This window comes from Apium graveolens, chromosome 3 (genome assembly GCF_009905375.1).
Source record: "Apium graveolens cultivar Ventura chromosome 3, ASM990537v1, whole genome shotgun sequence".
Taxonomy (NCBI): Eukaryota; Viridiplantae; Streptophyta; class Magnoliopsida; order Apiales; family Apiaceae; genus Apium; species Apium graveolens.
In genome coordinates, this window is record NC_133649.1 from 194,601,435 (window position 1) to 194,622,816 (window position 21,382).

General features: G+C 36.2%; 1 non-coding gene across 1 annotated transcript; it reads left to right on the forward strand.

Moving 5' to 3' along the window:
- Positions 1-8,146: 8,146 nt before the first annotated feature.
- Positions 8,147-8,253, forward strand: LOC141716212 (small nucleolar RNA R71). The gene has a single exon (XR_012572929.1). It is a non-coding gene; the product is annotated as a small nucleolar RNA R71 (small nucleolar RNA).
- Positions 8,254-21,382: the final 13,129 nt, after the last annotated feature.

A 21,382-nucleotide genomic window follows, 5' to 3' on the forward strand; every position in this document is an offset into this window, starting at 1 on the left:
GCTGTGGGTTTATCCAAAGTACCGTCCTTATGTGCTGTAACATGTGCAATTTCTCCCTCTACACTCATAGGATCATTAAACTCCAGGGTTTGGGCTAGTAGATTTTGAGATTTGGTTATTGGCTCTAGAGGGTGGTTATGAATTTGCGGGAAAATAAACTCACTGCCTCCTGATAGTAACTGCTCTTGGGCAAGATATGTGTGAAAGTGACCAAGATTAAGTGAATCAATATCAATTAAATCATCGAATATAGTGCTCATAGAAGACTCATTCATACTTGTGAAGTCTGGCATGTAGACATTTGTCTCTGATTGATTGGGCTCAGCTTCTCCTTGGTATTCAGCAGCTTCAGGTTGAGAAACCTCGTCTGACTATTCATCAATTACAGGTTCTTGGTCAACATCCATTGGTTGAGCTTCGGGATTAGGCTTAGGATCTGCTTCATGTTCAACCTCTGCCTCTGCATCATCCTTATTTGCACCATCAGATTCTGGATTATCGGATTTATGATCATCTTTATTCTCAGATTCGGGTCCTTGATTAATGGAGTCAGAGTACTCTTGCATGAAGTCTGTCACATGAATGGGGTTGTTGTTGGAATAGGGATTTTGTCTATACAATCTACCCACCATTTTGGAGGACATAACTTGTGAATTTACCATATTGTCACTATTAACCAAGGCCTTCTGAGCTTCCGTGAGCTTAGAATTGAGAACAATCTGAAGGAATGATGTATAAGATGTAGTCATGTTGTTGAGCTTAATTCTCCAGTATCTCTTTCATGAACAGACGTCCAAAATTGATACGAATGTTCTGAGCAACAACCACTCCAACTAGCCTCATGAAATGTGTTAGTCCATGAAATCCACCAGCCTTGGGAGACAGACAGAAGGATATAATGTTGAAGAATAAGTTCTAAGGCTTAGGGATGACTTTTGTTTAAATGCTTTGCATACTTGTCATTTGGTATGGTGCTCCTTATGCCCCTGAAGAAGCTAAAAACTTTATAGTCTCTTGGAAAATCATCAAAATTATCCTGAGGAAAGTGAAGATGTTCATTGAAGTCATCCTCAGTGATTAATATCATTTCATCTTCATTGGGAAACAAGAAGCTTAGCTGATCTTCATCTGATGTGTCCAGAGCTGTGGTGTGAACGAGTTTGAGGAGCTCAACATTTAATTGTACATTAGTAGTTAAGGCATAGTGCACAATCGTGTGCTCGTTTAAAAATCGAATCCAATTTTTAAAATAGCCTATGTGAGCTGATTACGATTTTTAACCGAGTCATAATTTGTTTTAAGTATCATAATGTTATTCTCCATTTTAATTAAAAATGATAATAAAATTTTGACCGAAAAAAAATTTATCGTGCACTTTAAAATATTAACTCATAACTAATGCAATACACAAATTAATGCAGAATAATTATGCAATAATAAACTAAGCCAATATGAACTAATTAACCAATTAACCAATTTAAACTAAGCCAAACAATCCCTTATGTTCAAGAAAACCAAAATCTTCGATCTGTAAACTTAACCGGTGAAATCACATGTTTTTACAGTCAAAAGAAAGAGTGTGTTGTGGGCTCCAAGAATCTGCAATTTTTTAGAAATTTTGACAGAGTTTTGGTACTGATTCAATCAATTAAATTTTTTTCTCCTTTTTTGCCCTTACTTGCGTTGTGTGTGTAATCGTGTGTTTATGTATGAAAATTGACTGAGATATGCTGATATACACTTACAAACCACTCACAAAAACTTATGTGAGTTACTTGCGACTACTGTGTGTAACAGTGCACAAGTAACTAGACTATATTGTGAAGGCACAGTCGCAAGTAACTAAGATAGACAAATCTTAGTTATTTACTTGCGCTCCTAAGGGCTTCCAAGTCGCAAGTAACGGAGATAAAGAAACTATGATTAACTTACCTGCGACCAAGTACTCCTCTAGGGTCTCAGGTCGCAAGTAACTTCCCTTAGAAAAATTTCAAGTAGTTACTTGCGACTAGACTTCCCTTTAACAAAATTAACAATCAGAAATTTGTTGAAGTGTTTACTTGCGACCTTTGTTGCCCTGTGGTCGCAAGTAACTATACCTGGAAATTAAATTTGTCAATCACAATTTGTTTCATAAAAACACAACAATTATCATTAATTGATAAAATTATATTTTCTTGGAATAAATTATGCTTCTATTTTCAAATTAATTTTAATGAACCCCTTTAAATATCAAATAATTTAAAGTTCATTAAAACTAATAAATCACAACTTTGATTTATTATAGTTGAAACTTTTATCATTGAATTGATCCAGTCTCAATTAGTTAAATCAAAATTATGCTGCAACATTTTACTCATAACTTAACTTGCTTCCACTGGTGGCGGGCGGGCGAGTCACAAAATCAAAGCCAATTATGATTTAAATTATTTTCAAACAATTTTTATAATATAAGTGTGCTAAAATATTTATCAATTAGATACAAGCACACAAATATTTGAAATACGAGAAATAAATAGTGACATATAAATCCACGTGTCCTTAGAATATTGATATTAAATAATAAGTGGATTTATCTGATACAAATTGCAGTTATTGATTCCTAATTTGTTAATTAGACAGATTTAACATCCCAAGTTCACTAACCAACTTAGAGAAAGTGTTTTCATCAAGTGGTTTTGTGAATATATCTGTAATTTGATCCTCTGTGGGTATAAAATGTAATTTCACAGTGCCATTTGTGACATGCTCCCTGATAAAGTGATACCTGATATCAATGTGCTTAGTTCTTGAGTGCTGAACTGGGTTGTTGGAGATTGCTATGGCACTCGTGTTGTCACTGAATATTGGAATCTTTGATACCAACAGACCATAATCCCGCAGTTGGTTCCTCATCCACAAGATTTGGGCACAACAGCTTTTAACAACTATGTATTCAGCTTCAGTAGTTGATGTGGATATTGAGTGCTGCTTCTTGCTATGCCAGGATACCAACCTTCTTCCAGGAAACTGATAGCTTTCTGAGGTACTTTTTCGGTCAATCTTACAACCTGCAAAATCAGAGTCTGTATAGCCAACTAGGTTAAAACCTGTACCTTTAGGGTACCAAACTCCAAGATTTGGAGTCCCCTTAAGATACCTAAATATTCTTTTAACAGCTATAAGATGAGATTCTTTAGGATCAACTTGAAATCGAGCACATAAGCATGTTAAAAACATAATATCTGACCTACTTGCTGTGAGATAAAGTAATGATTCTATCAAACCTCTGTAGCTTGTGATGTCAACTTTCTTACCAGTTTGTCTTGATCAAGCTTAGTAGTTGTTGGCATTGGAGTCTTTGCTGGAGTTGAATCTTCCATATTGTACTTCTTTAAAAGTTCTCTGATGTACTTGGATTGACAGATGAATATACCATCTTTCCTTTGACTCACTTATAATCCAAGAAAATAGTTCAACTCTCCCATCATGCTCATTTCATACTTACTCTGCATTAGCTTTGAAAATCTCTTGGAAAGATCATCATTAGTGGAACCAAATATAATGTCATCAACATATACTTGAATTAATATCATATTAGATTTATGCATTTTATGAAATAGAGTTTTATCTATGATACCTCTAGTAAAACCATTTTCAAGTAAAAACTCAGAGAGAGTGTCATACCATGTCCTTGGAACTTGCTTAAGACCATAAAGAGCTTTGAATAGAAAGTATACAAAATTAGCCAGATTTGGATCTTCAAAACCTGAAGGTTGTTCTACATACACCTCTTCTTCTAGCTCCCCATTCAGGAATGCACTCTTCACATCCATTTGATAAACCTTAAAATATGAATGTGCTGTGAATGCCAAAAACATACTGATTTCCTCAAGCCTAGCTACTGGTTCATAGGTTTCATCATAATCTATACCCTTTTCTTGAGAGTAACCTTTAGCTATCAGTCTGGCCTTGTTTCTCGTTATAATTCCATCTTCATCTAACTTGTTTCTGAATACCCATTTAGTGCCTATCACTAACTTGTCCTTTGGTCGGGGTACCAGCTTCCTTACCTTCTGCCTCTCAAACTAATTGAGTTCCTCTTGCAGCTTTCGTGTTTTATTGAGAAATGAAGATAGGAATTTGGTTGACTTCAATTGAAATTTAGGGCGTGGGTGTGTACGTATTGATTAAAAAATCAACTTTATTTTGAACCATCTTGGATTTAGTGTTTATTTCTTGTTAGCTTAGCTATTTTTAGGGTGTGGGTGTGTATGTAATTGCAGCTAGAGATATTCATGTACATGTATTGTATAACTTATTGCAGGAGGGTCGTTTTTGGTTTTTAGAATCGATGTTAAAAACCATAAATACACATTAGTTTACATGTATAATGGTAATGTCTTAAAATCATAAAGACAGCAGTTAAAACAAAATATCCGATGTTTATGAAGGGATATTAGCACATGTAAACATGGCAATAACATCGATTCAAAAATAAACTACCGATGTTTATTTATCATATTAACATCGATTATTTAGAAAATAATCGATGTCTATTGTTCAAATTAACATCGGTTATTTAGAAAACAATCGATGTTTATTGTTTAAATTGACATCGGTTCTTTAGAAATAACCGATGTCTAATAAGTATGACACATCGGGTTTTTTATTTGTAATCGATGTTAATTAATAAATATTGCTTGTGTGCTATAGTTTTAAATAGGCCTAATCGTCCTAATATTGCATTTCTGAACTTGACATTACTCAATTAGATAACAAGAATGTGAATTAGACATCAGAAATTTTCCAGAAACGTTGTGTAAGATTACTTAGACATCGGTTTTTAACCGATGTTTATGAGAAAATATCTTTAACATCAGTCGCGAAGACATCATACATTTTTTACATAGACATCAGTTTTTAACCGATGTCTAAGGTGTTTTTTCTAGTAGTGCCCAAACAACTGCTCATCGGGAAAAGACTCATTAATCAATGTCTCATCCTGTGAAGTAGTACTCGGATCTTCTAACCAAGAGAGATGATTAGCGACTTGATTCTCAGTACCTTTCCTATCCTTGATCTCCAACTCAAATTCCTGAAGTAAAAGAACCCATCGAATTAGTCTATGGTTCGAGTCCTTCTTCGAGAAAAGAGTGAATCGCATCGTGATCAGTGAGAACTGTCACCTTCGTCCCAAGCAAATAAGATCGAAACTTCTCAAAACCCTAGACAATGGGTAAGAGTTCTTTCTCAGTAGTAGTATAATTCAGTTGAGCACCATTGAGGGTCTTACTAGCATAGTAGACCACATGAAATATATTGTTCTTCCTCTTCCCAAGAACTACTCCAACTGCATAGTTACTTGCATCGCACATCATTTCAAAAGGTTCATCCCAATCAGGTGCAGTTATGACAGGTGCCATGATCAAACTCTTCTTTAAGCTCTCAAAAGCAGCTAGGAACTCGTCATTAAACTTGAAAGGGACATCTTTTACTAAAATATTGCACAAAGGTTTAAACATTTTTTAGAAGTCCTTGATGAACCGCCTATAGAAACCCGCATGGCCAAGAAACCTGCAGACTCCCTTAACTGAAATTGGTGGAGGAAGGTTTTCAATTACCCCCACCTTGACTTTGTCCACCTCAAGACCTTTACTAGAGACCTTGTGCCCAAGAATTATACCCTGTTGCACCATAAAGTGATATTTCTCCCAGTTGAGAACCAGATTCGTCTCAACACACCTTTTAATAACTGCGCCAAGATTTTGCAAGCACTCATCAAAAGAATCACCGAACACAGTGAAATCATCCATGAACACCTCCACATTTTGACCAATCATGTCAGAGTAGATAGCCATTATGCATCTCTGAAATGTGGCAGGTGTGCACCATAAAACCCAAAAGAAACTCTTCTGAAGGAAAAAGTACCAAACGGACAAGTGAAGGTAGTCTTTTCCTGATCTTCTGGAGTGATGCAAATCTAATTATAGCCCGAATAGCCATCTAGAAGAGAATAGTATTCATGCCCAGCCAACCTGTCAAGCATCTGATCAAAAAACGGAAGAGGAAAGTGATCCTTCCTTGTGGCTTTGTTCAGCTTCCTAAAATCCATGCAAACTCTTCACCCCGTGACTGTTCGAGTAGGAATGAGCTCGTTCTTCTCATTAGCAACCACTGTGATGCCTCCTTTCTTCGGCACACACTGAACTGGACTCACCCAAGAACTGTCAGAAATAGGATAGATGATCCCTGCATCTAGCCACTTGAGAATTTCCTTCTTCACGACCTCTTTCATTATCGGATTTATCCTTCTCTGCTGCTCAATAGTTAACTTGCTTCCTTCCTCTAGAAGAATTTTATGCATGCAATAAGAAGGGATGATTCCCTTGATATATGTTATAGTCCATCCAATTGCGGATTTGAACTCTCTCAGAATTCTCAAGAGCTTATCCTCATCCCTACATGAAAGGTCAGATGCAATAATAACAGGAAAAGTAGATGCATCACCAAAATACACATATCTCAAGTATTCCTTACCATTTGATCAAGTTCTGAAGTAACCACAGAATCGACCAATTCCACTTTTAAGCATTCCTCATTATCAGTAGGGAATTTCATGGAATTGAATATGTTAAAAGTCATATCATGATCCAGTAATCGCATAGTGAGCTCACCCTTCTGCATATCAATCAAGGTTCATCCCGTAGTCAAGAATGGTCTTCCTAAGATTATGGGAATCTTCTTATCCTCCTCGAAATCAAGAATTACAAAATCAGCAGGGAAGATGAGTTTATCCACCTTGACCAAAACATCCTCCACAATTCCTCGTGGATATGTAATAGAACGATCCGCCAACTACAAGGACATATAAGTAGGCTTAGGATCAGGTAATTCCAACTTCTTAAAGACTGACAACGGCATCAAATTGATGCTCGCCCCCAAGTCACATAAGCATTTGTCGAATGATACTTTTCTGATGGTGCAAGGAATATTGAAGCTTCCAGGATCTTTAAGCTCCGGAGGAAACTTCTGTTGCAGCACAACACTGCATTCCTCCGTGAGAGCAATGGTCTCTATTTCATCGAGCTTCACTTTCCCAGAGAGAATACCTTTCATAAACTTTGCATAGCTAGGCATCTGTTCAAGAACTTCAGCGAAAGGTATGTGAATACGAAGTTTCTTGAACACATCCAGAAACTTTGCAAACTGCTTATCCAACTTTTGCTTCTGCAGCCTCTTAGGAAATGGAGGTGGAGGATAGACCCGTTTCTCCCCTGTATTACCCTCAAGAGGAGTGTGTTCCACAGTTTTCTTCCTTGGTTCCACTTCTGCTTCCTTTTGCACTTCTTCTTCAGCCATATCTTCAGAATCTGGAACTTGAGCTTTTTCTTGGCTTGCAACCTTCCCAGACCTCAATGTAATTGCATTAACCTGTTCTTTTGCTTCCTTCTTTCCTGGCACTTCCGTGTCACTAGGGAGTGTACCAGGTTGTCAATTCAGCAAAGCATTGGCAATCTGCCCAATTTGATTTTCCAACGTCTTAATAGAAACCGCTTGGCTCTTGCACATGATCCTCAACGCCTCAAATTCAGATTTTTCACTAGATTATTGAAGTTGGAGTTGTTGTCTTGGTACGTATTGCGGTTGCTGAAAACCATGAGGGTTGTATTGCTTTGCTGCATACTGGTGATAAGGCTACTGCACCGCATTCTGAGTGTTTCTCCAGTCGAAGTTAGGATGATTGCGGTTATTGGGATGACAGGTGGCTGGAACTGGTTGCGGTGACCTCTGAAAGTTGCTCACGAACTAAGCTGATTAACTAGAAATAACACACTGCTTTGTCTCAATGGCACCAGCACAAAGCTCACAGACACCAGTGATCTGATTATTTCCATAATTAGCCAAAGATTCCACCTTCATCGTCAAAGCCTTTTGCTGAGCAGCTATAGCAGTAGCTGCATATACCTCCAGAATTCCTACTACTTTGCCTTGAGTTAGTCTCTGAGAAGGATTCTGGTATTCATTAGCAGCCATCAGTTCAATCAGATCATAAGCTTCAACGTAACTCTTAGCCCATAAGGCTCCACCTAATGTTGCATCAAGCATGGGTCTAGAAGTTGCACCCAAACCATTATAAAAGCAGTTAATGATCATCTAGTCAGGAATCCCATGATGAGGACACTTCCTAATCATCTCCTTATAACGATCCCAAGCTTCACACAAAGATTCTCCCGATTGTTGCATAAACTGAGTAAGAGCATTCCTGATTGCAGCTGTCTTCACCATAGGAAATAATTTAGTGAGAAACTTCTAAGCATGATCTTCCCAATTGGTGATAGAGCCTGGCGATAGAGAATGCAACCAGCCTTTAGCCTTATCTCTAAGAGAGAATGGGAAAAGCCTCAACTTAATAGCATCCTCAGAGACATTGTTGAATTTGAAAGTGTCACAGATCTCGATGAAATCTCTAATATGCATCTTAGGATCTTCCGTCGGAGAACCCCCAAACGGAACCGAGTTCTACACCATCTGAATTGTGCTAGCCTTGATTTCAAAAGTGTTAGCCGGGATGGCTGGTCTGACAATGCTAGACTGAATATCATTGATTTTCGGCTGAGAGTAGTCCATCAAAGCCTTTGTATTTGCTTCTGGTTCACCCATTGCAACAAGAGCTTCTTCTTCAACTTTCTCCTCTTCTACAAGAACTTCTTCCTCTACTAAAACTTCTTCCTCCGCTTTATCCAGTGTTCTTTTGCGAGATCAAGAACACGTTTGCATACACGCTCTCTAGAGTACCTGAAAATGCAATAAGCAAACAAGTAAGTAAAATATCCGAGTTAGTGAAATTTAACAACCACTGATGTCAAGCACATAAACTAAAAATTAACACCGAGTCCCCGGCTGCGGCGCCAAAAACTTGTTAGGACGAAAACACGCGCTAATATTCATGCAAGTATACGCGATCACAAGTAATATAGAATTCTTTCTAGTTCATTCCCATAGAGACTAGTTAAGGTTAACTTCAATCTATGCACTTATGCAATAATGGTATGGTTATTATTCAATGCTAAGATGATAACAAGTTGAGATTGTATATAACTACGAGATTATACTACCTAATATTAGCTAAGAGAATTAAGGTTGATTTACTATATGACACAAACATGGGATTCTAACCTTAGCATGCAATGGTGATGAAAACTAATTAGATAAAACGAAACTAGTAAATGCCAACTTTCGTTGTACGAAAACCCTACTACCAGACATCCACAAAAGAGATAGAAGCTAAATAGATACCAATTATATTGAGACCCTATATGTCTATTGAATTTGACAAAATAACGGTTTAATGCACAAGTTATCTATCGTGATTACATAGGGCAAGTAAGATGGTTAAAATTACCTACGAATCATGCATATCAAATACACCTATGCTAGCATGGTAAGTTCTAAACCCCTATATTCACTTTCGCTTCAATAGAGATTAACACGTTATCTTATAATTTTGCGATGCTCAGATGACGAATAAGCACAACCAATACTAGGAAATCATACAATCACCACATACTAAGGTATCGAAAAAAATTAACTATTGAAATCCATAAGTAAATCCGCTAGAACCCCACGATAACGATTATCCCATAACCAAACTCATCATCATCGTGGGTTCCGATGAAAGCATGGTATAATAAACTAAATCTTTATAAACTGAATAATAACCAAAATATGTTAAACAAGAGTACAGGTTCAACAAAACAAGAAAACTAGAATCCAAGATTATAGCTTAAAACAAAGAATCATAAGTAGAAACTAGATCCTCTTCGCCTTGGTTGTATTTGTGCTCCCAAGTCTTCTCGCAGTCTTCTCCTTAGTCTCCGTTATGAAAACTGTCTTTAAGTTGTCTTTATATAGCAGCCCAAGTCGTCCAAGAGCCTAGAAAATCAATCTTCTATTCAAAACAAGATTCCTGGAAATTGACCCGGCGCGGCCGCGCGCTCTCCCAGCGCAGACACGCTGTAACTCTGAGAACTTGCGCGGCCGCACGGTAACACAGCGCGGGCGCGCTGACCTTCTGGAAAATCTTCTGATTTTTATTTTCTTTGTTGATTCTTGATGGAATTCAACGAGTATATATTCAAGACACCTTCCTAACACCATTTTAGCACCAAAGTAATGCTAAATCTCCTCGATCCCTTATCTATCCCTGAAATGCAAAACACTACAAAAACATATCAAATACACAAATAACTTGAGTACAAAATACCGATTCAAGCCTTTATAGAGCATTCTAAGTGGACATAAATTCCACTTAACAACTACTTCCTCCGTTTTATCCAGTGTTCTCTTGCGAGATCGATAACGCGTTAGCAAACACGCTCTCTAGAGTACCTGAAACACAACAAGTACCTAAGTAAGTAAAATATCTGAGTCAGTGAACTTTAATGACCACTGATGACAAGCACACAAACTAAATATTTACACTGAGTCCCCGGTAGCGGCGCCAAGAACTTGTTAGGATAAAACACGTGCTAATATTCACACAAGTATACGCGTTCACAAGTAGTATATAATTTTTTCTAGTTCGTTCCCACAGAGACTGGTTTAGGTTAATTTTCAATTAATGTACTTATGCAACGATGGTATGGCTATTATTCAAGATGATAACAAGTTGAGATTGTTTATAACTACGAGATTATACTAACTAATATTAGCTAAGAGAATTAAGGTTGATTTACTATATGACACAAACATGGGATTCTAACTTCATTAAATACTTCATTCAATAGCCTTTTTTATTCTTAACCTTAGCATGCAATGGTGATGAAAACTAATTAGATAACATGAAACTAGTAAACGCCAACTTTCGTTGTACAAATACCCTACTACCAGACATCCATAAAAGAGATAGAAGCTGAATAGACACCAATATGTTGAGACCCTATATATCTGTAGAATTTGATAACATAAAGGTTTAAAGCGCAAGTTATCTATTGTGATTACATAGGGCAAGTAAGATGGTTAAAATTACCTACGAATCATGCATAACCAATACATGAACCTATGCTAGCATGGCAAGTTCTAAACCACTATATTCACTTTCGCTTTAGTAGAGATTAACACGCTATCTTACAAGTTCATGATGCTCATAAGACGAATAAGCACAACCAATACTAGGAAATCATATTGTATTTGTACTCATAGGTCTTCTCTCCGTCTTCTCCTTAGTCTTCGTTATGAAAAACGTCTTTAAGTTGTCTTTATATAGCAGCCCATTCTGAATAGAAGTCCAGAAAATCCATCTTCTAATCAATTCAGGATTCCAGGATTTCGACCAGGCGTGACCGCACATTATCCTAGCGTGGGCGCGCACTAACACAGTGCGAGCGTGCTGACCTTCTGGAAAAATTTCTTACTTCTATTTTACTTGCTGGTTTGTGATGGCGATCAACAAGCGAACATCCGAGGCACCTTCCTAACACCAATTTAGAACCAAAAGAATGCTAAATCTCATCCTTCCTTTATCTATATCTGAAATGCAAAACACTACAAAAACGTATCAAAAACACAAACAACTCGAGTACAAAACACCAATTCAAGCATTTTATGAAGCATTCTAAGTGGACATAAATGCCACTTAACAGGAACAAAGAAGAGAAAAAAGAAAGGCTGAAAGAGAGGAGATGAAAAGAAAATATATACAAGAAATATAAATGTTTGAACAAAAATCTGAAAAACTCAAAGCAAAGGGGATGAGCAGAATATTAAAAGAAGCACACTTTATAAACATCAAGGTTGAAAGGTTCTCAAGATTCAGAGTTGGTTACTTGAATGGTTATTCACTAGATGAGTGGCTCAAGCTTGTGGAAGCTCTAAGAGGGACTCAAATCATAGAGGAATTGCAAGTACTTGTAAACTTAAAGGACCTTATTAGACAAGAAACATGCTATGAGAAATTTGTGTGATGAATTTACCTTTCAAACTCATGTAATCTTTAATGTATAAAAGTTATAATTCTGTCAAGTTTGTATATAATGTTTTATTGTTCAATGTAACTTGTGGTTAGTCTTGTTACCAGGCATGAATTTTTGATAAGCAATCTTCTCACAAATTGGGGAGATTGTTGTGCAAGACATGCATGTACTATAACAAGACTAAGTAAAATTGACAACTCTAAGAATTAGTTGTGTGATAATCTAAATTTGTATTTTATATTGTATCACATGAGTCTGTAAAAATGTCAAAGATTAAACTGGAGTATTTTTCTATATACAGTCTCAAGCCTAAGAATAAACTCTGGAAGAAGATCAAGAAGATTATGCCTTAGAGCAATTGTGAAGAAGCTTGGAGTTGAATAAATCTATTTTAGGAAAAATGTTTTAAGTCAAGATATCTACAAGTCACAGATCAAGTCATATAGAGAAGTCATTCGAGAACTCCAGAATAACTTATCGAGAAGTCCAAAACAAGTTATAGAGAAGTCTCAGAGATATCGATAAGCCAAATGAAGACATGAAGATTGGAGATATCGACAAGTCAAATCATCATTAGAGATCTCATAAATATCTACAATTCAAAATTTATATAGAGATCTCTGAGATATCGAAAGTCATTTCTGGATTAGAGAACTTAGAGATATAAACAAGTCAAAATGAAGATATGAAGATTGGAGATATCGACAAGTCAATTTTCTCATTAGAGATCTCATAGATATCGATAAGTCAATATGCTTATAGAGATATCAGAGATATCGACAAGTCATTTCCACATGCAGAAATTTGGAGACCTCAACAAGTCAAGTTCTCTTATAGAGAACTTAGAGACCTCGATAAGTCAAAGACAATTATAGAGAACTCAGAGTTCTCGATAAGCCATTATACTTATCGACTTGTCAATTCTTTATAGAACAAACTAAAGATCTCGATATGAAGATTAAGTATAAAATGCAGATAAGTTAAATATTCAAGATTATCAATCAAGAAACGATATAATCACATAGATTGAAAAGTCTACAAAAGCAGCTTAAAGAGTGCAATATCAAAGGCCAAGATTAAATGACAAAGGAAAGTCACAGATTCACAGGATTTGCAAAGATACACTAAGCCAGTTATGGAAAGCTTTAGAGATAACTTAAATTAGGGTTTAGTACATCTTATTGCATGCTGTGTAAACCTGTGTTTACTAATCTATAAAGTAAACACTGGCCCTTTGCTTTTAAAAGTATCAAACAAATCTAGTTTTTTTTGTAACTCTCTCAAAGAAGAAGCTGAGTTCTTTACTTACAAAGAACCCAGGATTTGTAGCATAACACTAGCTTGATTTTAATATAAAATTAAGTGAGTTTTGAAATATTATGTGCACTGTTTAATTTCAGTTAAAATAATATAATTGCATTTCTAATATGCTTTGTTCACCAAGTAACAAACATTCAAAAAGCCTTAAAATTATCTAAACACATCCATCTCCCCCTCTGTGTTGTATTCATTACCTAATAGAGGTCCTTTTTTAACATGCTCAATAGTGTTCTTGATTTAATCCATATCTTGACTTTGTTTGATAGTCTGAAGTTTATGCATTTGCAGAGATTCAAGATGGGCTTGTAGAAGACTTTTTGTACTGGCATTGGTAGTGGCTTGGATGGCTGTTTGAGTCTGGTGAATGAGATTAAACAATATGGATTTGAAGTGATGATGACTGCAATATTTTATGAACATCAAGGCTGGAGTGTTTGTAGATGAGTTAGGTCCTGCATCTCCCCCTATGTTCATGCCAGTTGCATCATCATCTTCTTCATGAGGATCATCCCTAAAAAAATCACCAGAATTTTACTGAAAATCATCACCAGCTGTAGGTGGAAGAGAATTGATTGTATCCTTTGCCCTTAGCATAGAGGCTGTAGTGTGTACCAAATTTGGGGTCCTCTCTACATCCTCATTGCCTTGTTCAGCTAAGAGTTGATATGCTTTAACAAGGTAAGTAAATGCCTTAACATCAAAAGAGACAGAATCTATAAAAGCTTGATATTCTTGATGAAATAGTCTCTCTTTGTCTGCTTCATTGACATCCCTTAACTCACTTGCAATAAGTTCCTCCCATTATTCTTTTGTTCCTGCTTTTCTCTCATGTTCTCTCTCTTTTTGCATCAAGGGCTCCCCTTGGCTTCCCACCCTCACACCCTCACCTTCACCATCTAAGGTGTGACTCCTCTCACTCACTTTAACCATAATGGAAGAAATAACATGTGGAGGTTCACTTTTTTCCTCTCCTTTTGCCTGAGAGCAACTCAGCCTCTCACTCAAATCACTATCTTCCCTCATTCCTAGAAGTGATTATACAACTACTAAGTCGTTAACACTTGTCACAATTTTGGAAATATCAAGTTGTGTAGAGACTTTCAATGGATAAGAGACATCCGTCGAAATATCAGTTGTGAATGTCAACGGATAATTGCTGTTAAGCTTATCCGTCGAGAGACAATCACTTGTCAATGGATGAGGAATATCCGTCAAAGAGGTAGAAATGAAAGAGTTAGAAGTAGAAACTGCAATTGAGTCTATGGTGATTGATTTGAGATTTGTATACACAGACTTATCAGTAGTTTTAGAAAGAAAAGGCAAATGAGCCAACAAATCATCAATAAGATGATGCTCACTTGCTTTAGATTTTGGCTCCTCCATGAGTTTCAAAGATGGTGAATCGGAAATTGATGTGTTTATCATATCCACATCCAGTGAGTTTGTGGGAGAATTGTATGTGTGGAGTGTTTCAATTGAGAGAGAATTTGGTTGTGACTCCACATTTACTGGAGCTACATCAGTGTGACTTCAAAATGGATTGGTGACTGGGAATTTCGTGACGTGATTAAGTGAATAAAGTATAATTCTGTGTTGTAATTATAAATTATGTGAATAAACAAAGGGTTAATTGATTTTGTTGGTTAATTGTCTTTATTGTATATTAGTAAATGAGAACGTAAAATGACCTGTTCCAGTTTGATGAGTCAGCTAAGGTGTGACGGCCTCAACCCTGGGGTCAGGAGTTGACGTCACTAACAACAATAATAACAATCCTAATTATTAATAATACATGACTACGACCCCTTTACTAAGACCTTTTCCAGGTTTAAATATGATTTAGGTTACAACTATTACAAGACTAACTTACAACAAACCATCCCGACACATCTAACTTAATATAGCAACTCAACAGACCATCCTTTGTCCAACACAACTACCTTAGAGGAGCCTGACATGGAAGGAACTAGAACTCTGCCCGACTACCACGGAACAATCTCCTAGGCATCTGCAATACATATACAAAACATTCTGCAAGGGTGAGCAATCGATTGCTCAGCAGTACCACTATATTAATAACAAGTAAAATGATTTAAAGTAAAGCAGTTATAGGAACATAATTCATAACTCGATAGAAAATAAGTAAACATTCATAAACTGGATATTCAAAACTAGCATGCTCTGTAAAACAATAACATCAGTTGTGTGCTGTGTACAAATACTAGAGTTTAATTCTAGCATGCCATTATCATTTCCAAATCCACTGTATAAATCACTTATTCCATTACGAGAACCACAAAGCCCAATTAGATACGTAGTGGATATGTGAAGACAGCTGATCAGGCTATTAACACCATACGGCTCCAACATCCATCCTAGTTACATGTTCCGAACTCAAAGACTAGCTAGGTCTCTGACATGCTGGACTAATCGGTTATATAGTGTGCGCAACCGAATTAGCCTCTTACGCCACCTCAATAGGCCCCCTAGCCCCAATGTATCCCATATCTGATCATTTTATCCAGTTTTCAAAACACTTGTACCTATCTCATTTTAAAATCATTCGTTTTAACAACACACATAAAAACTAGTTCACAATCATTTTCATTCGAGATAGGTACCTTTCGAAGTTACTTTTCCCCAAAACAGGTTTTGAAAACAATGATTTATAACTACAGGGGTTACGTAACTTAAAATGTTTATGTTCCATTGCGAGATTAAAACATTAGCTATTCATATATACGGAACCATAAAAGAATGGTCAGGGATACTTGCCTTGCAGAGCTTACGACTATATCTGATTGACCTTGGACTGACCTGGACACTCGGCTTTATCACCTTACTATCAGACTATCCTGGATCCGACTTCAACACTCAGGTCCTTCACTTGGAACCTCTCTTTGCTTGTCGACTGATCACTAGGTTATATTTAGTTCGATTTCAATTCTTGAGTCCTTTGACTAGAACTTACAAAGTCAAAATACCCTACGTTAGATGACCAAGTATGCTTGACATATCCTCGCTAACAAACCTACCCATATGATATCAAATCCTGACTCATAATTATATATATTATAATAACACACGCAACAATTAGGGTTCACGTTCTTGAAAATTGGTCCAGTGTTTGTTTTCAGAAAGTACTTATACTCATCATTTTATGAAATTAGGGTTATTAGTTTTGGCAAAAATATTTCATCACAACATACAATCAAGTTTCGTATAAAATATATATACATATTTATATATTCGCTCGATGTCCCGATAATTATCGGATACGCTCCCGTATTTCCGTAGTTCAATTTCCCGGAAATCGGGCAGCGTCTCCTTTGTTTATCGGACTATCCGTCGAAACAATAATCGACGTCAATTCAACAACACAATCAAAATTCATAAATTCCCAAATGCCGATTCAAATATTGTTGTTAATTATTATTTTTATTCTATATTTTAATTCGTATTATTTTTTTTACAATTTTATTCGTAGGACTCATAATTAATTCATCATAGTCCACCATCGGCTCGCCGAGGCTCCTTGCCGACGGCGGTAAAATTCGCGGGTACCCGAATAATTTCGGGTTTCCAACGCAAATTCTACCGATTAGCATAATAATTATTCCCATATGAGTTTAGTATTTATTTCACGAAAGCCATCAAAATTCGATCCTGCAGAAAATAAATAAATAAATAAATAATTCAGCTCAGCAAAATTACAACAGAACTACCGCACACTCAAGTGAACACACGCGCTGCGCATGCACGCCACGGAACCACCATGATCTCGCGGCCGGAATCCGGCGAGATGTGGCAGCAACGAACAGAAACACCACACAAAGAACACACACACAATCATATACACACACACACCAGCACGCACACACACACATATATATAGATATATATATATATATAATTATATGTATATACATATTAATTCGGACGGAAATGAAACAAAAAGGCTCGCCGGCAAGAAAACCCGGCCGGACTTATTGGAAACAGGGGTGAAATCGGGAGGAAGAGGAATATATTGAAATATAAAGAGGGAACACAGAGATATTTGCAAAAGAGCGAATTCGAGAGAGAAAGAATTGGCGAGGGGGAGCTTACGGGAGATAGACTAATAGCCGAGAATAGAGGGACAAAGTTGTGCTTTGTTTTTTTTATAATCTATTTTATCTCTTTCTGTTAAACCAACATACATGCAACACGTGTCAAAAATCTTGCCACACTGATTTATACTCTGCCACGTAACACTTAGAGATAAATATGAATGTTCTGCAGCCCGGTTTATATCCCGTAATTTGATTTTATCAAATAAACTTGCAGTTAAAAATAACCCGGAAAATTGCCAAATAAATTTTAAAATTTCCGGAATAAATAAAAACTAATAAAATAAAATTTCCATAATTTTTAAACTAGTTTTGAAACGCAACCCATACTCGCACTAAACAATTAACGAACCGAGCTACACTTAAAACAAATTCAGAAAATCACGAAAACAGTCTTAAAATGTTACAAATATCCCGAAATTTATAAAAACATAAATTTCATAATTTTGAAATAATTTCTGAAACACAATTTATACCTGCTTTTATTAATTAAATGAATCGACGTGCGGGTGAAATTAATCCCAAAAATTTCCAAAATAGTTTTAAAATTCTCGGAATATTCCAAACTTGAAAAAATATGAGTTTCATAGTTTTTAAATAATTCTGGAATTAAATAAGGATTTTACGAATAAATGCAGGGGCTAAATAATTGATGAAATATTGATTTCTAAATTTTCTAAAATCCCAAAAATAATTATTGTATTTATTAAACCATAAAAACAATTTTAGACACGTTTCAAATATTTATGCAAATAAAACTGCAATAAAATCACTTTTAAAAGCGAAACAAAATCATACAACCCAGTAACTAACCACGCAATTCAATCCCACACACTAGTAATCATATATACATAATAACAAAGCAATAACCCGCCAACATAACCCATATAAATATTTTATTTATTTAATTATTCAATAATTATACATTTAAATAATACTAAAAATATACGAGTCATTATATCCTTCCCCCCTTAAAAAGATTTTGTCCTCAGAATCTGATTTAACTAATTAAGTGAGGATATTTGTCAAGCATATCTGACTCTTACTCTCAAGTTGACTCTTCTACTAGCGGATTTATATAAAGCATACTTACTATACATATAACTCATTCCTGAGGTTTCGATCTAGGTTCTATATTATTTCGTACACACTATAGATATAAATTCATTCCTGAGGACTCGCTCTCAACGATCAAGAATTTGGATCGATCACTCTACGCAGAACAAATTTGGATGAGAGCCCATTGGCTCCTAGTCAACGACTAGATTTAAATCAGAAACATATCGCTTTAACATTGACACGTGGAATACTTTAGATATATATGCTACAACTATGGCGGCAACATCATCTTATGGGCAAATTTACCTATATTTATGAATACCTCGAACGATTCACTATATTTAGGACTCAACTTGTCCCCTCTATTCAAACCTAGCCAATCTCTTTCAAGGTGAAACTTTTGTAAACACCAATGATCCTATTTCTGTATCCACACTCTTTTAATGCAAGCCTACCTTCTTTCTTTGTGTATCTCGAGCCACTTCAACTCTTTTCCAAATCAACATCACTACGTACTCGGTATGCTGAATTAACTCAGAACCTAACAACATCTTTTACTCCCGCTTTCTCTCACTAGTGTGGGGAACCACACTTATGTCCATACAAGGCTTCGCAAGGTAGCATTCCCCTATGAGTATGATAACTATTAACATAGAAAAATTTAATCAATGGTAGGTGATTACCTTAGTTTCTTTTTAGATCCAAAATATATACTCTCAACATATCTTATATTGTCCTAATTGTCTTTTCAATTTGGCCCTTCGTCTACGGATGATAAATGGTACTCACTTTCAACTTAGTCTCCAGGCATTCGAACACCTCTTACTCATTTCCATCAGTTAAGGCTGAAAAGTAATCTCATATATTCACTTCTTATCACCTTTAGCTACAATTATTTTATTAACTCCTCAGTGATCTTAACCACATTTAATCCCTTCCTTCTGCACAGGACATCTGTAACTATACTGGCCTTGCTTAAATGGTTATTAGTGGAATAATCAGAATCTTTTGTTAATCTCAGCCCCAAAATTCATACTTGGAAACTTAACGTATAGTTACTTCCCTTCTAATCTTTATAAGAAAATCCTTGAGCGTCCTACACAGACTTTCCTATTCTTTGAATAGCTGAGGATGTTATTAATAAATACAATTTGCTCTTCCAAATACTCCTTATACACCATGTTCCCTAAATCCTTATAGACGACTGATACACTTGTTACTCCATATAATATCACAGAACTTGCAATGCTCGTAACTCATTCTAATCATAATATTTGAGATGTCCTCAAGCCGGATCTTAAGTCAATCCCCGAGAAATAACACAGTCTTTGAATTAGGTCATATAAGTAATCAATTCTTAATAGGGGTTACTTATTCTTATTCGTCGTTTTGTTAAACTCCTGATAATCAGTACACAATCTCATAATTTCATCCTTCTTCTCCAACAACATCACGGGTGCACCCCAAGGGACTATATCTGGTATGTTCACTTCCCTTTCCAATAACTTTTACAATTATTGAACTAATTATTTCATTCCATTGGCCTCTAGAGGCTCTAGGGCATTTATTTATTACTCAAACTTCCCCCAGCTTAAGTATTTTCTTCTTTGTATCTTTACACATGGTGAATCTACCTTATATCCTTAGCTTATTACTCCTTTTTTTTACATGATTGGAAGAACTTCTTATATTGCTTCTGCACCTACAAACTTACCTTACTATTGGCTTCTATACACTTTACAATTCGCTTCTTCTAAAAACCACTCCTTGCCTTACTAAAGGACAACCAACCCGTTCCTCAAATCACATCGATCTCTTCTAGCTCGAAGGGTATCAAATCAGCTACAACTATGTCCAAATTCTAAACGCTCGGTCTCTTGGTCTTTTTGAAAGTTTTGCCTCTAGCTGTGCTGGATGTTGGCCCTTGGGATATAGTATCTTGAGTAACCGTTTTACAATTCCTTGAAATATGCCTAACTTTTCCACAATTGTAGCACGTAACTCCTGGATTTTCTGGATTACATTTCGATGCATAATGACCCTTATGACCACACTTTATTGCACATTCTTTTTGCACGAACCACTGTGTCTCCTGTCACAGGACTTGCAATTCATTGCTGACATGACTGACTGAGTTGTAGTAGAAGAAATTGAGATTGTATCAGACCTAGTATGGGAGAAACTCTATCGCCTGAATCTTTTACTCCTGTTTCGGGCACACCGATTCTAAAATTCTTGACTGGATTCTCCTTGGTCTGCCTTGTCCATAACACCTTCATACTTCCTTTTCTTATCACTCTCTTCCTTAACAGCCAACTTCTGGTCACTTTCCATTACCAGGGCGGCCTGAACCATAGGGGAGTATGTCTTGAGATGCAATGCCACAACTCCTCTGCGAATTTCAGGCTTCAACCCTTTTTGAAACCTCCTTGCTTTCTGAATCTCCGTACTTACATACTCAGGAACTAATCGGGCCAATTCTGTAAACTTGGTCTCATACTCAAACACACTTATTTCACCTTGTTTCAGTTCTAGAAACTCGACTTCCAACTGATTCCTTAGGCCATCAAGAAAATACTTTTCCAAGAACAATTATGTAAATCCCGTCGAAGAAACAGGGCCTTCTCCTTCAACGCACGAATGGATTCCCACCAATAATTTGCTTTATAATATATTTTATCTCTTTCTGTTAAACCAACATACCGGCAAGACGTGTCAAAAATCTTGCCATATTGATTTATACTCTGCCACGTAGCACTTAGAGATAAATATAAATGTTCTGTAACCTGGTTTATATCCCACAATTTTATTTTATCGAATAAACTTGCAGTTAAAAATAAGCCAGAAAATTGCCAAATAAATTTTAAAATTTCCGAAATAAATAAAAACTAACAAAATAAAATTTCCATAATTTTTAAACTATTTTTGAAACGCAACTCA